The 16,412-nt window shown below is 42.0% G+C and overlaps 1 long non-coding RNA gene across 1 annotated transcript in view; it reads left to right on the top strand.

Moving 5' to 3' along the window:
• Positions 1–3,259, top strand: part of LOC117879361 — a 51,755-nt gene extending 48,496 nt beyond the window's left edge. Inside the window, exon 3 of the long non-coding RNA XR_004646249.1 lies at positions 2,160–3,259. This is a non-coding gene — a long non-coding RNA (uncharacterized LOC117879361). The remainder of the gene's footprint in view (positions 1–2,159) is intronic.
• Positions 3,260–16,412: the final 13,153 nt, after the last annotated feature.

Genomic DNA, 16,412 nt, shown 5'->3' with positions numbered 1-16,412 from the left:
TGGCTCAGCTTTTCCATTTTCCAGCAGTGGTTTATCTAGGAGGCTTATTAATCCAGTATAGTTCTATTAGAGATTTTTATTTCTGAACAGCAGTTCTGACAGAGATCATAGGTTTGTCCTACGCAGTCTCTTGTGTGTGATTGCAAATTAACTAGCATTCCTTGATGCACACATTAAGCGATGTAGCACTGACTTTGGAATGAAAATCAATATTGTTTGATCGCTGAATCCTTTGTCTTGTTGCAAGAGGAAAGTTGCCTAAAGAAAGCATTCTATTTGCAACAAGGAAGACAGGATTGGAAACAGCGAAACACTGATCTCTAATAAGTCAATTTTGCAATGTAGATAAAAATTTGAGAGAGAAAATCAGAAATGTTCCAGTTAAACTATTAAATGTAAGGAGGCTATCTTTCTAGAATGCACTGTAGATAGATCACTATCATTTAATGTATTTTGATTTTTCTTAACTAGACTGTCTTATGTGACTGAAGTGAATTATAATAATTAATCCGCAGGCTTTTTCTTTGCAAAAATAGAATCACTCCATTGTTTACATTTTGATTTACTTTTAAATCTCCTGGAACACGAGTTGACATTCCTGTCTTACAAAAAAGAAAGGATTGAGTAAATGGAGAGATTATCAAGGTGTATGTGAAATGCTACTTAAACTATCTCTTATACACTACAGATTTGAAAAGTTTGGCTTCTGTAGGACACAATACACTTTTTTAGAAATGCAAGGAACTTTTGGTAACAGAACTCCCTATGACTTTAATGAGAATCTTCCATTTAAGTGTCCCTGCACTGCTTTGGTACTGGACTACTTTTGCCGCAGTACCTGCGCAAAATAATGGGTCAATTCTATCACCATTGTTTATATTGAGTAGTACCTTATTATAGCCCATATTCTAATATTCAGTTTTAGTATCTTACTCATTGAGAAATCCCATTGATTTCAGTGGAAATATTCAAGCAGTAAAGTACTATTTGCAATGAGTATCAAATATGCACGTAGTCATCCATTGGTGAGTAAATGGTGCATATACATTATGATTTTGGGCAATGTGTCCTTGTCACATCAAAAATCCTGCATAGGATCCTGCAAAAATGTAATTTTCCATTATCAAAGAAATGCATGGATTTTTAGATGCAAGATTCATGTAAAAGTCATTGGGAGCCTTGCAATTTCTTTGCATCTCTTAAAAAAAAAATTACTGCTCAGTGATGAACTTTTCAGCTATGTGCTGTGTAAAAGTTAAAATAGCATTTCAGAGGTATGTTATCAAGCTCTTCTTTGAGAGCTCAGTACTTTCAATGGGACTGTTGGGATATCCACTGTTTGGATAGTAAGACATAGTGAGTAAGACTGGCAGACTTGGGTCCAATAGTTGTAACATCCATAGGCTGGCTTGTTGCTGGGCTTTGGCTGTAAGTCGTTAGTGCAGCAGTTAGTGGCTCTCCTAGCTGGAAATTAGTATTTCATTTCAGACGTTGTAGCTGCTTCCTCTTGCGTTCTTCCACCACAATCACAGGTTTTTCCAGTGTTGGGCACATCATATGGCCCGGTCTGTAGTCCTGGTATATGGTTCCTCTAGGTTTGTGTTTTACTGCAGTCATGTGTCTGCGTTGTTGGACTTTTGACCTGCCAACTCTTGATTGGAGGTGATTGAAACGTCTCCAGGTCAACCAATGTCAATGTGCATTTTTGACATCCTCATTGAGTATTTTGAGCTGTGTATGTCACAATTCTAGTCATTTAGCGGTCAGTGATTTTTGTGAAGAGGTTCCATTGCAGCTAGGAAGTTTGTGCACTATTTCAGGTGACTAACTGCTGCTGTGTGGCAATGTAGGGGATATTTGGTATCTTCAACACGTCACAATAGTCCCATTTTGCTTGTGACTGCTCTCCGATATCTGGGGGAACAATTCCAGAAAGCACATAAAGGCTGTTCATGTTTTAGTTTTTAGAGATTTTGTGATGTAGTGGCATCACAGGGTCCACTTTTTTTGCATGAGCCAATTTTTCCTATACCAGAATGTGTATTTCAAAGTGACAGTGCAGCTGCCCTTAGTGTTGCTGGGTTGGTTCCCCAGTTTGAATTTGCAAGGTTCCTAAGAATGTTGTTCTGGGTGCTAACTTTGCCTTTTGTCTTCTCCAGGTGTGCCTTGAAGGAGATAGTGGGGTCTAGCTTCACTCCAAGGTAGAAAGGATTTCAGCCGTGGGCAAGTGGTATCCAGTTCCAGATTATGTCATGTTATTTATTGGCTTCATGATTCTAAAGATGGAAGAGACTCACTTGTGTTTTAGCTGAATTGGTGCACAATTGGATCTTGATGTAATAGACTGAGAGCCCAGACAACACCGATGTTAATATAACCTCGATCTGGGTGAGAACCTTGGCTTGGTCGTTGGCATAGTTAAAACTTTTTGTGCTGAGATGGATTGGTTGATCATTCTTGTAAATGTTGAAGAGTATTGGTCATAGGAGGAGCGTTCACATCCTGGCTCCTACCAGATCCTCTGAATCTGAATTCTGCTAAACACCTACCTCATTGATGATGATTTTAACTGAGAAGCCAGTGCTCATAATTTGGTTACTTCATAAACAATGTGACAGATAATATTATGAAATTATTCACAACACAGTGGTAAAACATGAAATAACCATTTTTTGAAAATGTGAAGTGGTAGAAAGTTCATATCTGGATATAAAATACACTTTCTCACAGCTACTTATAGGGATTACCATTATTAATTTGTGTTTTTCCAGGATGAGTTTGCCTTTCCAAACTGCATTTGATGACTGTAAAATTTTTCTTTTTCTCTGGAGATATATAAAGGGTCAACATAAGCTTTGGCATAAAGTCACATGAACATTTATGAAGTCAGCCAGCTTCTTTAATACTGTTTAATTAAACTTCTAAATCCACTGTTTTGGACCACTTGTATCTGTGTCTGTCATGAATATATAAAAAAATCTATGGCTGGCCTCATGATCATCACTATTGTACAATGCAAACTGCAGTCATTTGAAATTTCATAGTGACCTAAGGGATAGAACTTTGATGGTCAGAAAAGACAGGCTTCTCCTACTTGAGCTAAAGCATTATGTCTGTTAGCAATATAGAGCCTGTCACATAGATGATCATTTCTGATTTTATCCAGTAGATGGCATTGATATACATTCACAATAGCGTGTTCATTATCCATGACCAGTTCTATCTTCTTGTTCTGAAAATCCTAAATGAGAGAATACTGTGTTGTCTGTGAATGGTATAGTTTATCATAGTACTGATATCAGTCAACATTAGTTAAAATATTGGCAAAGCCTACAAAGCATTTTTCTTGATTTGAGATGAAAGAGTAATAACAGTTAAGTAACTTAGTCTGCCTTATTTTATTCTTTACACCACCACATTTCTAGAGTCTTTTTAGCAGGAAGGAATTATTCAGGCGGCTTTCCATCATGGTGGAGTTGCATGTTTCTTTCTGAGTATAGCATAGGATCTGTAGTCTTCCGCTGGCTATAACTTTCGAAGTACTGTTCCTGTTGGGGGATGAACATTCAAGGGGGAAAAATTGAAAAACACTGGTTGGAACTATCTGAATACCCTTTTAGTCCAACAATTTGCAATACATTTGTTAATATATTCAGATTTTCATGTCATTTCACTTACTTTTAGCTTCAACTTTCTGTTTTACATCTTTCATTTTGTGCTTCTACCTTTTCCCCAACTTCCATCTGTATTCAATCTGTCTCTTTTCTTACCTTCATGCACACTGTAAAAAGAATAGGTAGCATTTTCTGTGATAAAGTGATGCTGCCTTAACAAGACAAATAAAGGGTTTTTACTATAATTATTTGAAGGCTACTAATTTTAAAAGTGTAATTGAAAACTTCCAGATTGTTTTCATTGAATAGACCTCCAAAGACATTACTGAAACACAGTCACCATATTGGAATATATTGGAATTATTTGATTGGCAGATTTGATTGTTCCTTTAAGCTACAGGTCAAAAAGGAATTCACTATTTTGCACCCCCTATGGGATAGCTGATCCTGGTGGCTACTAAGTTTCCCTCCAGTTTCTAAATAGTTCTACACTCAGGCATGGACATGATTGCTTTGTGTGCATTAAGATCTTCTCTGCATTAGGACTTTTTTCCAAAAATTTCCTATTCTAGTTCCCACTGATTCAGCTCCATTATTGGTAGCAGTGGTAGGAACACTAAAGCGAATAAGGTACTGGCAGCTGCTCTGTTTTAAGCATCATGCTATAGAGTAAAAATTAGGAGCGTGGCCACTGGGTCTAAGATTATTCAGATGCTATGTCTAGAAATCCCTATATAATGGATGAGCAGGTGTTGCGGGTATTATTCTAGTTCAGAAACTGGACTAGCTACTAAACAGAGGCTGTGAAGTTCCTTTAAGCCCTGACTGTGACTTGTGGATGACTTTGTGCCCCCACAATATGATTCCATCTCTCCCCAATCTCTCATTACAAAGTTAGTTGTATTGTACTGTAAGGTACTTAGGGCCGGGATTGTTCCGCACTCAGTTTTGGAAACTGCTATTTAAACAGACAGTGCTATATAACCACACTGAAGGTAAAAATGTCATTGTGAGAGGTGTGATTAATTTTGTATCTTTCATGCATTTATCTCACAGACACAAGTGCATCTGTCACAGATAGTTTTTGCACTAGCTTAATAGATTTTTAGTGACTGGCACAATGAGGATTGTGAATTGCATTGTATGTGCAATGCCTAGATACTGTGATGACTGCCATACATAAAAGACATCATGGACAAAAGTTGTGAATATTACAGAAATTTGAAAGCTTTGTTTGGGGAAAAAAGACAGTGAGAGCCATGCTATTCAGCCTCATGCTGGTGGATGTTAAGTATCAACTGCAGACTGTAAAATATGAATGACTCAGTAGTTTGGAAACGATACAAGTAATATGTTAATTTATCTGTTTAATTGTTTGATCTTGTTACTTATGTAAGCAGGGTCTGAATGAACTCTCCCCTGACAGCTCTAGTTTGGGAGGGGGAGAGACTTCAGGAGCAAACTGTATTTACATGAACACACTTACTCTCCATAGGTATCTAGCAGACAGGAGTTGTGCAGCTCCAAGTGATCAGCTTTGGTTGGTTTCTTGGGTTACAAATCACTTTAGTATTGAATGCAGGGGTAATGAAATGTATCAATCTTGTTATCTTCATTGTATGACTAAAGGGGAGCAGAACTTTGCTGAGCTTGTCCCAATTGAGGGGTCACCCTCAGCAGAAAGGAACTTGCTAAGCCATGGGCTCGAATGCCAGACCCTTCTGAAAATAAGAGTGTCCCAGCCAGGAGGTAGGGACTCTCCCTTAGGGGATCCGGTCTGGTTTAATCTGTTCCTCCCTACTGCTCAAAGACAGAGCTAAATAGGCTTTATTAGGAGCCTTCTTCTTATGCTAAAGTACTCAAATGAGAGCTGAAATCACTTGCGGTGGTGCAGTATCCCTGTCCAGCCTGCAAAGAGCTGAAAATCACTAAGGGACTGATGTGCAGAGGTCACAGCAGAAAGGTAGGTGGCAACAGAAGGTGACTGACAGTCGGCCAGCGAACGAGAGGCTGGCGGGGCGGTGAGCAGAACGAGCAGCTGGAGAGAAACCACGGCTGGCAGGGTGGCCAGCCAGAGCAGGTGCTCAGATGGCAAAACAAGCAAGGTGCCTTCTTCCCCAGGTGGGCGGTGAACTCACACAGATGCACCTCTAAACCCTGGGTCCTCACTGAGCAAGGACAACCACTGTGAGTGGGGTATAGTGAGTGAGTGGAGAGGGGCACAGAAAATGAACGTTTGGTTGTAGAACTCAAGAACATGAAGTGGAAGGCACTGCCCCACGCACTCTGGGGTGGGTGTCCTGCTCAGTTTTATGATTATGAATCCTGCTTCTGGCATTTCCCTCCTTTCATTAAAAGTTTCTTTTCTACTCTCAGACTCTGTGCTTGTGAGTGGGGAATTATTGCCTCTCAGAGGCACCCAGGGATGTAATTATTGCCTCTCAGAGGCACCCAGGTTTGTAATTTTCCCAGGTTACTGGGTGGTGGCTCAAGCCAGTTCTGTGCTGTAGTGTTGAAAAATAACCCCTAGATATTTAACGTGGCCCTGGTTGCTGCCAGTTCCATCTGGCAGAAGGATTACACTTACACACTGTTATGTTTTACTAAGTGGAAAACCTGAGCTTGACTCCTAGACTTCAAATATCCCTTTCCAATCCGGGAGACACTAGGATGCTCTGAACTCTCTTCTAGTAGGCTTAAGGTGAGATTTGATTTGCTCAATGGTGGCATTTACTGGCTGAAAAAGTGAAGCATCAATAAAATTCAAAAAGAGCTGGCTCATTCAGGAGACTATGGATCCACCAAGCCTACCTTAAATTTAGCGGGTTCGTGTATGGACATGGAACCATTATTTTTTCTTGTCCTGAGCAGACTTTATGACTGGATACCCCAGTTATGGATGACAGTGGTAAAGTGGTTAGTGTCAGGAAGAATTTTCTTTGCTCTGAAAGTCCTTCCTTTCATACATTTGTATAAACTTTTTTTATGTCCATTTTCTCTACTCAGTTTCCTAATTTTTCCTGCATTAATGTGCAAAGTTGTGTCTGCATTTGCATGTGCACATGTGAACACACATGTGCGCACACACACAATGTCTGTCATACACTCTCACAATTCTGTGTGTGTGTGTATAATATATATAAATATAATGTGTACAGAAAAAATTAATAATTATAAATAGATGCAGATTCTCCACTGAACCATAAGAATGGCCATACTGGGTTGGACCAATGGTCCATCTAGTCCAGTAGCCTGTGTTTCAACAGTGCCCAATGTCAGATGCTTCAGAGTGAATGAAAACAACAGGACAATTATTGAGTGATCCATCCCCTGTTGCTCAGTCCCAACTTCTGGCAGTCAGAGGTTTAGGGACACCCAGAACAGGGGGTTACATCTCTGATCATCTTGGCTAATAGCTGTTGATGGACCTACTGTCCATGAACATATCTAATTCTTTTTTGAACCCAGTTACACTTTTGGCCATCAGAAAATCCCCTGGCAATGAGAGCCACAGATAGACTGTCCATTGTGTGAAGAAGTACTTCCTTATGTTTCTTTTAAACCTGCTGCTTATTAATTTGATTGGGTGACCCTACTTCTTGTGTTACACTGCTCTACAGCCAAAATGCTTCTGAAATAAATGTAGTCAAACTTTACTAATTCTGGGTCACTGAGAACAAAAATGATGCTTAAAGTTGTTGATTGGCTCCGGATTTCAAGATATGCTATTGGGTCAGTATATACGACCCTTGACTTGGGAATGGCGGAGGATAAGTGAGTTATAAAGGGAAGGAATCTCAATTTAAACCAGAAATGACTAAAATACATCTTTGACTGGATCTATGAATAAATCTATGACTGGGTTTGGACAGTACTTGCTTTTTAGGCAAAACAATGAATGATGCAATCTGAAGCTGGTATTGCGTCATACATGATATGAATTGCATCATGTTATTCCTAGAAGTCATGGATGATGCAATCATAACGAAGCTTACATCACTCTGCTGAACAAATTGCCCTATATCAGCTCTAGAAATCATACAGTGTCGTGCTCTCTTATTTGTCAGTGTTTGATTTTGCAAAGGGACACATTTCTGTTTAGCCAAAGTGAGCAGAGATGCCTCATACTTGTGTGAACAGTGCAGATAACTTCTGCTCTGTTTGTGGTGAAGTGACTTTTGCATCACAAAAGCACAGTATAACCACTATGGTTAAGAAAGCCTATCACCTTTCTTTTGTCTGCAAAATTGGAGATCAGGACAAGAGGTGGGCCCCACACATATGCTGCAACACTTGTGCAACAAATCTTCACCAGTGGTTGAACAGGAAAAGGAAATCTATGCCTTTTGCAGTGCCAATGATTTGGAGAGAGCCAACAGATCAAACCAGCAATTGTTACTTCTGCATGGTGCCTCCAGTTGGGAAAGGTGTGTCAAAGAAGAAAAAGTGGACTGTGCATTATCCAAACATTCCATCAGCTATATGCCCAGTACCCCACGGAGAAGGACTGCCGGTTCCTGATGCACCAGACTCATTCTCACTTGAGTCAGACGAGGAAGAGGATGAAACTTCTAGTCCAGAATCATCAATGTCACAGGACCCACATTTTCTCCCATCCTCCTCCTCTGAACCACACCTCATAACACAAGGTGAACTGAATGACCTTGTCAGGGATTTGGAACTACCCAAGAGTAAGGCAGAGCTGTTGGGCTCCAGACGACAGCAGTGGAATCTCCTGGCAGGTGATGTTAGGGTTTCCATGTTCCGTGACCGTCAAAAGGATCTTGTCCCATTCTTCTTCCTGGAAGGTGATCTTGTAGCCTGCAACAACATCGATGGTGTGATGGCAGCCCTCAACATCATTCACGATCCAGATGAGTGGAGACTGTTAATTGATTCATCGAAGATGAGTCTTAAAGCTGTTTTACTGCATAATGGCAATGTTTGCCATCAATTCCAGTTGGTCACGCAGTCCATATGAAGGAAACCTATGACAACATGAAACAACTTTTGAGGTGCATAAACTTTTGAGGACCAACATCAGTGGCAGCTTTGTAGCTATTTGAAGGTTGTTGCTCTCTTGTTTGGTCTGCAGACTGGATACACAAAGTACTGCTGTTTTCTCTGCAAATGGGACAGTCGTGCAAGAGATTCCCACTACATCAAGAAAGATTGGCCACTCCGACAGTCATTGGAGCCTGGGAGGAAAAGTGTTCAGCATCCACCACTTGTTGAATCAAGGAAGATTTTGTTACCACCCTTACACATCAAGCTGGGTCTCATGAAGAACTTTGTCAAGGCCATTGACAAAACACAAGCAGCTTTCAAGTACCTCTGTGGAAAATTTCCAAGGTTAAGTGAAGCTAAGATAAAGGAAGGTGTCTTTGTTGGTCCTCAGATTTGTGAACTTCTTCAAGATGATGCATTTGACCATGCACTGCGTGGCAAGGAAAAGACGCCATGGAAAGCCTTCCAGTTAGTGGCAATAAATTTTCTCAGAAACAACAAGGCAGACAACTACAGGTTGTTGGTGGAAAACCTCCTCAAGGCATACAAAAGCCTTGGTTGCAACATGTCACTAAAGATACGTTTTTTGCACTCTCATCTAGATTTTTTTCCACTGAACTGCGGAGCAGTGAGCAACGAGCACGGCGAGCGATTTCACCAGGACATTGCAACAATGGAGAAATGCTATCAGGGCAAATGGAGCCCATCAATGTTTGCAGACTATTGCTGGACAGTGACAAGAGATGACACTGAATAGGACTAAACTATGTACACAATAGTTTTTGGCCTTTTGTTTCATAATAAATTTTATTTATATAACCCTTTTGCTGATTTTTAAAGTGTTACATAAACAAGACAGGTGAAATATTATCATGTAAAGCAACCGTAAACACATGACCTAGGTTTACAATTTATGATTAAAACTTTACTATCTACACAATATACATAGACACAAAATGTAAAAACTTAAATATCTTAGAAACAGTAGCCAATCGGTTGTTTTAATTGTCATATTTGAATTCAGCACATCAAAACACTTAATAAATAGCACATTTTATCTCTGAAGCAGACGACTTCTCAAAAATTGTAGACCAGTGTTATTTATCACTCTCCCCAATTTTTGGATCAATTGCAAACTTTATAAGTGATGATCTTATGTTTTCTTCCAGGTCACCGATAAAAATGTTAAATAGTGTAGGGCTGAGAACTGATCTCTATCATGTTAGTTTGACAGGATCTATTTTCTATAAACCCATTTTGATTTACTTTAATTATGTTATCCTCCTTTAATTCATTATTAATTGAGTCCCATATCAGCTGATTCATTATCTTCCCCAGGATCAATGTCAGCCTGACAGGCCTATAATTACCCAGCTCATCCCATTTAACCCTTCTTTAAAAATGGCACATTATCTTTCTTGTATCTTCTGGAACTTCTCCAGTGCTCCAAGTAGAGCCCTGTGCAGATACAAATTTATATCCATGGATGCGGATATAAATCGGTATCCGCAGAACCACAGGGCTCTCCCGGGAACTGCAGCAGTGAAAGGAGCAGAACATGTAGCTGCCACTCTCAGGAGCCAGTGCCTCACGCTGGCAGCTCTTCCGGCATAGCTATACTGCCCCCAGACCCACCCACTGGGGTGGGCACCACGCTCACCAGCATGCCCCTGGACAGGAGACACAGACAGCTGCATGGAAGGGATGGGGGCAGGGCTGGGGGCGGTGCAGCCGTGCTGGAGTTGCTGCCAGCATGGGGCACTGGCTCCTGGGAGCAGCGGCTTCACATTCTGCTCCTTTTACCACTGTGGTTCCCAGGAGAGCCCTGCAGTTCTGCAGTTACAGATTTATATCTGCGGATATCCCCAGATATAAATTTGTATCCGCACAGGGTTCTAGCTTCAAGCCTCACTGACAAAAAAATTCACAATCCAGTGAGCACATTAGCCGTCTCTCTTAAAACTCTTGAATACAAGTTATCTGGACATTCTGATTTAAAAATGTCTAGCTTCAGTAGTTAGTTTTACCTCTGAGCAAGGGGATGGACTAAATGACCTCTCATGGGATGATTTAGTTGGTGTTGGTCCTGCTTTGAGCAGGGGATTGGACTACATGACCTCCTGAGGTCTCTTCCAATCCTAATCTTCTATGAATCATGGTCCCTTCTAGTCCTACATTTCTGTAATTCTATGATCCCAGTCTTGTGGAAAGTACCACAGAAGACTGAATGATGCTGCTGTTTGTGATCAGCATGTCACTCTTAAAGCTGCTTCCTTTTGGTTGCAATGTAACAGCACAATGCCTCTCAACCACCATATGGCACCTTCTGCCCATATCTCTCTTCATACTCTGACCTTCCCCGCAATACCAAAATGACCTCTCTGGTCAGTCCAAGCTGATCACATTTGTGTCCTCCTCCAATGCTTTCTTTCATGCTGCCTGCCACACATTTCTGTCTGAGACTATTATGCTTCCTGTCTCTCCTACTCTATGTCCCCTGCCTATAAATTATATCTGTAACTAAAAACAGTGATTATTCAAAAGGTTTTTTTTTACCCACATGCGTATTCTAGCCTCCAGTGTGACCTTGTAACCTTAATGTCCTTTCCTTCATCTACTTATCCTGTCCCATCCCCTAGCTATGATATTTTCTCCTCCAGCTGTCCTTGTTTTGCATTGTGAGCACTCATGGGCAGGGAACCCGTATTTTATTTGTTTGATGAAGCACCATGCTTATCTTTAAAATCATCTAAAGTCAATGGAGTTATGCTGATTTACATTAGCTTAAGATCTGGCCCATAATAAATAAAAATGGGGCATTTGTTCAAGACTGACTGACTAAGGGAAAAGTGTCCTCTAGTGAGTCACCCATATTACTTACTTTTCCAAGTACTGACTAGGGACATCCTTATTAGTTTATTAATTATGCTAAGATCACAGCCTAAGGTGGTATGGGCGTGAGGTGACTGGAACATTTATTTAAGAATTTGAAAAAAATATTACTATCACCTCCTCATAATTTACTACATCTGGAGTGAATTAATGGCAAGTACTAGAAATCAAAGCTCAGTGATCCAAGAAGCCAAAGTTACTAGCCCTTGGTTAAAAAAAATCAAAATAATGTGAGGTACATAAACTCGCAGAAAATATCCCGACTCGTTTATATATGGGGATTACATACATCATTCTCTAATAAAGTAACCCACTATAAACTAGGTATGCAGAAAAAGGGTTTGCTTTCTATTAACTCATGGAAGTCAACTATGTATGTCTGCAGAGTAAACTGCTAGGAAAGCCGTCTCTGAACCCTGTGCTAATAAATATACAATATAAGCTTTTCAGGAGCATGGAAACAGAAGAAGATTTCTTCCATTTTAAGTTTTATGCCTTTCCTGTGGAATTTTTTCCTAGGATTAAAAAGAACTGTAGATATTTTGTCTGACACTGAATCATCATAATTCTAGCCTTGCAGGAATCATGTAATCTGTTCTCCAAGAGAAACCAGCTCCTCTGAATGAATGAACCCTCTCTGTTGGGTAACCCCTTCCCAATTTGAATTATTGCCAATAATTTGGATCTTGTGCATTTTATAATTCATGCTCGTGCCCCGCCCCCACCCATTTTCTGATTCCAGTTCCTGCTGTGTCAGAGCCACTTTGAATACAGTGTGTAACAGAGATACAGACTTATAGCCTCTGGATAGCCAGTAATATCTCAGCACTTGAGTGTACCCTTGTTTACACTTGCCATCAGAACAATCATTGTTAGACAACCATGCCAACATTCTTAACTTAGTCCATGTTGATACTATACTTGTTAGATGTTTAGTATCTTCTATGCCAGGAGAAGGATTCCATTTTGTTACAGTTACTGTACATCTAGCAACCACAAGAGAGTTCTTATACACTATGGATTTTTAGTGATTTCAGAATATCATTAGCATATAATGCACATCTACTATCATTGCATCATCCCAGAAGGAAATCACACTAGTTACTTAATTCCATGTGTGTGTCAATTATTAAGCAAATATTTCTCTAAAATATTAACAGTCCTGAAATCAGATCTCCCTTCCCCCCTGAATTTATGCCTACAGAATTGGCATTTGTGTCAGCTGTAAGCGAACCCAAATAAATTCAGATTTGGGTTCTAACTGCAAAGTTTGTTGAACTCCACTTATTGACATTCATATCAAAGTGGTGTTATTTCACAGTGCTTGCCCAGTAGCCATTTAATGCTTCTGAAAAACGTATAAGACCTAGCAGGAGTGAAAGGCCTAGCACTGTGCAGGATCTACGCAGTCTTCTCAGACACAACTCCTACCCCCACACACACCTAAAACTCCATCATGAAGATCCCTCAAGGATCAATAAACTCACACCTCCTCATGAATACCTGTATGAGACTGCTTACAGAGATTTCAAAACACCATAGACTGCAATGCCATCAAACAAAGAGGACACTTAACTGTAGTGTGTGAAGTCTGCTGCCAGTTAAGATGTCCCAATGCCTGGAAGAAATAAATGGATCAAACTCATTCCAGGAAAAACAGAAGTGAGCATAATAGGAATGGGGAATGCTAGTTGAGGAAGTTAGCAATATGAAACAGTGACTTACTGTAACTGTGGTTCTTTGAGATGTGATGTAGACGTATATTCAGCTTAGGTGTGTGCGAGCCCAGTGCACCAGAGGTGGAGAATTTTACCTAGCAGTACCTGTAGGAGGCGGCGCTCGCATTCATGTCTTTTCCTCCCCAGCTATATGAGGCAGCACTGCCTCAAGCCCCCTCAGTTCCTTCACACCAAATGCTCAGAGACAGGGCTCTGATGCAGGGGGAACAGAGGGTAGGTCGTGGAATACATGTCTGCATCATGTCTTGAAGAACCACACAGTTACAGTAAGTAACCATTTCTACTTCTTCTTCAAATAGATACCGCCATGTATTCCACTTAGATGACTCACAAGTAGTGAGGCTCAGAGTCTGTCTAAACAAGGATTGCAGGACTGCCCTCCCAAAGTTTGCATCAGCTCTGGATCATGGCATAATGGTTGTGACGGGGTTTGACTCACCACCGTGGCCACCCTGGGATTAGCTCGGGGTTGCCAGTGCGCCCTCCTCAGGTGGTATCTCGCCCGTCTTCACTCCTGTCTCCGCATCCAGGACCCGCGTTGCTCCCTGGACCACGTCTTCCTCTTCTGGACACAGCCTTCCAGCTGTGCCCCACTTGGTTCTTTCCCCCCTTCCGGGGGATCAACAGTCCTCAGTCCAACCACTTGTCTCAGTGGTACTCTGCAGTCCAGGTTCTAGCCACTTATCTCAGTGGCAGCCTGCAATCCATGTACTAGCCACTTCCCTCAGTGGCCAGTGGGGGCAAGGTGTGTGTGTGTGGGGGGGGGAGGAGCAGCTCGGTCCTGCCCACTACTCCCACACACCTAAAACTCCATCATGAGGATCCCTATAGCCGGCAGCCATGTACTGCCCCTCCTCCAATTCCACCATCTTCTTCCCTGGGCCACTTCCCCCGCAGCCCCAGCACCTCCTCTGCCCTTGTGTCAGGGCCTCAGTCTGGCAGCCATCAGCCTGGAACTTTTCATACTCTGCTGACTCTGCCCAGCACTGCTCTGGCCATGGTGCTCCAACTCTATAAGCAGCTAATCCTCCTCCCTCAAACTCCAGGCAGTGACTGCCTCTGGTTTGCTCAGCAGCCCCTTCTTATATGGGCCAGCCTGACCCTGTATGACTCCTCCAATAAACCTTCCCCTAATTGGCTGGCACTACAAGCCTTTTCCCTATTGGCTGTCTCCCACACAGCCTCCCCAGGGTTGCTTTAACTCCTTGCATACCAGTGAGGGGCAGCTGCCCCATCACAATGGTTTGTAAATGTATGTATGGATGACTACATAGCAGCCCTGTGAATGTCCACTATTGAGACATCACTGAGGAACACTATTGATGTAGCTTGTGCTCTTGTGGAATGAGTTTGTGCACTCTGAGGAGGTGTAACCAAAGCTGTTTCATACGCAGTCTAGATACAGGATGTTATCCACTCGGAGATGCTCTGTGAAGAGATCACTTCCCTCTTCGTACAATCTGCATTTGACACAAACCAACAAGGTGAAGCACAAAACAGTTTAGTTCTGTCCAGATAGAAGGCTAGACATTGCCTGATATCTAATGTATGGAGAGGCTGGTCCTCCAGAGATGACTGTGGCTTAGGAAAGAACACAGGTAAATATATTGCCTGGCTCAAAAGAAACTGAGAAACCACTTTAAACAAATATTTTGGGTGTGGTCGTAAAGTCACTTTGTCTTTGGAGAATTGTGCATATTGGGACTCTGCCATCAGAGTCTGCAACTCACAGACACTCCTTGTGGATGTTATCGCAACCAGGAATGTAGTTCTGACACAAAAGCAGAAAGGGACAAGATGCCTTAGGTTTGAACAGAGGTCCTATTAAGGACACCAGAACTGTGTTAAGGGTCCACAGAGGAACCAGCTCTTGGACCAGAGGATAGAGATGAAGAAGCCTTTTTAAGAATTTTGCTACCATGGCATTGGAAAAGACTGATCTCCCATGAATGGGGAGGATGAAACACTGAAATTGCTGCCAAATTCACCTGATGAGCTGAGTGCAAGGCCTTACAACTGAAACTGCAGCAAGTACTCCAAGATGTCCTGGATATGAGCTAGTATTGGTGAAACTCTGTGGGCCAAATGACAACACTGAAAACTGCTTCCATTTTGCGGACTGGGCCATGTATTAGAAAACTTTCTGATATCGAGTAGAACCTGTTAAATAGCTACTGAACACCACTCTTCCTCCTCATTCAACCATGAAACAGCCATGCAGTGAGGTGCGACCATGATTCTGGGAATAGGTCGGGCTGGAGAGAAAGGGATATGGGAGGCTGAATCAACAGCACAAGAAGGTCAGCAAACTAACATTGCCTCGGCCGTGCCAGGGCAATAAGGCCCGGTCCACCTTCATCTTGGGATGACCTGTGGGATGATCAGGATCAGGGGAAAAGCATACAGAAGAACCAACTTCCAACTGAGATGGAAGGCGTTGAACAGTGAGCCCCAATTGAGGCCTCCTCGAAAGCAGAACAGATGACATTTCCAGTTGTCCCTTGCAGCAAACAGATCAATCGTCGGAATGCCCCAGATTGCCAAGATGACCCACAGAACACTTATGTTCAGGGATCACTCATGATGTAGGAAAAATTTCTGCTGAGATGGTCTGTGATATAATTCTGGATCGTGGGCAAGTGATCGGCTTTTGAAGTGATGCTCTCCTCAATACAGAACTGCCACAACCTGATTGCCTCTTGACAGAGCACCCTGGAGAGCATTCCCCCTTGCCTGTTCACATAATACATTGCAGTGCTATTGTCAGTGAGTATGAACCACTGAGCCCCTAATACAATCCAGAAAGGTGTGACAGGAATTGTAAATGGTTCAAAATTCCAGGATGTTGATATGCAGTGAGGCCTCCTGCTCCGACCACAGACCCTGAACTTTCTGCAATCCCAGATGTGCTCTCCAGCCCATCAGGGAGGCATCAGTGACAACAGATCTGGTTGGTTAGAGCCAGACGAAGGGAACACCCTGACATACATTCGATGGAAGTGCCCACCACTGCAGGGAGTTCAGGAACATCAGAGAAAGACGGACCAATCTGTCCAAGGGGTGAAGAATTGGACAGTAAACTGTCTTGGGCCACATTTGAAGTGGGCAAACACTCACCCTTGAAAACTGGATCACTTGCATGCAAGCAGACATGTGACAT

The sequence above is a fragment of the Trachemys scripta genome, chromosome 6 (genome assembly GCF_013100865.1).
Source record: "Trachemys scripta elegans isolate TJP31775 chromosome 6, CAS_Tse_1.0, whole genome shotgun sequence".
Lineage (NCBI taxonomy): Eukaryota > Metazoa > Chordata > Testudines > Emydidae > Trachemys > Trachemys scripta.
This window is presented reverse-complemented; position numbering and strand designations above follow the sequence as displayed.